Here is a 1819-nt window from a genome sequence, read left to right on the forward strand (position 1 = left end):
AGCACACTATTACGTTTGATTTTTTTGTGTTCTTTAAAAGAAAAATGAGACATTGATCCTTGTTATCGATACGTATTGAAATGGTAAAAATATCCAAAAGTTAAAGGTCGTACTGATAAATTAGGCTATTACGACTGATGACGAACACTTGCAGATAATTATCAGGCTTTTAAATATCTGATAAATAAATACTCGTCCATAAAGAACCACATGTGTATAGAAGTCCCATGTTGTAATACACGCCACTCTCACCGTGATGTGGGGCAACAGTGCCCTCTATCGGCTAGTTTGAACGACTGATGGGAAATTACTTTTACGCTCGTTTCGACGCAAAATAAATGATCCAATGCAGGCCCAGTTGATCTCCAGACCTATGTTTAATAGCCACACCAGAGAAATATGATACTAGTAAATATTTACTGACTGATAGATCTAGGCTACATACCGTACAACATAAAGTAAAACTAAATGCTAATAAGCCTGTTTAATATGGGCCTATCGTTCATTATTTATCTCGGGGTAAATGTGTGACTTTGTGTGTGTGTGTGTGTGTGTGTGTGTGTGTGTGTGTGTGTGTGTGTGTGTGTGTGTGTGTGTGTGTGTGTGTGTGTGTGTGTGTGTGTGTGTGTGTGTGTGTGTGTGTGTGTGTGTGTGTGTGTGTGTGTGTGTGTGTGTGTAAGCGCGCGCGCGCGTGCCGGCTCTTCCGTGTGCTTGTGTGCGAGCATGTGCGTGGCTTGCCATACAGTTTATAGGGATGTCATTAATAAAACATAGTGGGCCATTTTAAGAGCATTAGAAGTTTGATTGCTTCGGGGCAAGCCTAGGGGACTTTCAGGACACTAATTATTTATATAAATGAAATGTCATCTCTGCTCTGGCTCAAGCAGAGATATTACCTAGGCCCCGCGCGCGCGTGTAAGAGCACCAAGATCAGTGTAGGGAGCATGTTGTCCAAACCGCCCTTTGACTTGGATCCAAAAAAACATCAACATTTAGGCAAATCGACAAACGATTGTATCCGGGGGCAGGTGGAGAAACCACAGCAGATACACCGGATGCTTAAGGGGGAGAAGGGAGAAAACGTTATGTCCTCCAACAGGCCCGCCGCTGCTACAGCCGTCCCCGCTGGCGGCTCCCCGGCTCCTTGATCTCCACCCTCGGGTCCCTCGGTAGAACATCAATGTCTCCATTATGGCTCGTGATCCGTCCGTTGGCTGCGGGCGTAAGGCAGTTTTTGCCCGGGTTGCACAAGGGGGGCCCCTGCGCATCACAAATACTCAGCTCATGGACACAGAAAAGGTTTTAAGTCCAGAGCGCGGGGCCCGCCCTCTGGGGAGGAATGCGTTCTGCTGGGCCAGAGGAGAGGGCTATAGACTAGCGGAAAGAAAACACAAAGTGTGAGTGTACCGAGAGAGCCCATGCTGAAGTAGATTTAGTATTTATCATAGGACAATACAGAAGAGGAGAGTAGGAAAAAAACAAGTCAGATACTGTTACATCAACAAACCACGACTCCAACCTATTGGTTTTATGTCACAACCTTTGGTCACGTGAAAAACCGTTATTCCATATCCAAATAAAACAATACATATGCCTAGGGAAAAATATGCATGGGATTACCGTTTACGTATAAGAGGATAGAAAAATAACTTGAATGAATCAGTCTTTCCTTTGACCCCACCCATCCCCCTCTCATACACGCCGGCACGCACGCGCACACACACGCACGCACACGCACACACACACACACACACACACACACACACACACACACACACACACACACACACACACACAAACACACACGCACACACACACG

This window comes from Gadus chalcogrammus, chromosome 21 (assembly GCF_026213295.1).
Source record: "Gadus chalcogrammus isolate NIFS_2021 chromosome 21, NIFS_Gcha_1.0, whole genome shotgun sequence".
Taxonomy (NCBI): Eukaryota; Metazoa; Chordata; class Actinopteri; order Gadiformes; family Gadidae; genus Gadus; species Gadus chalcogrammus.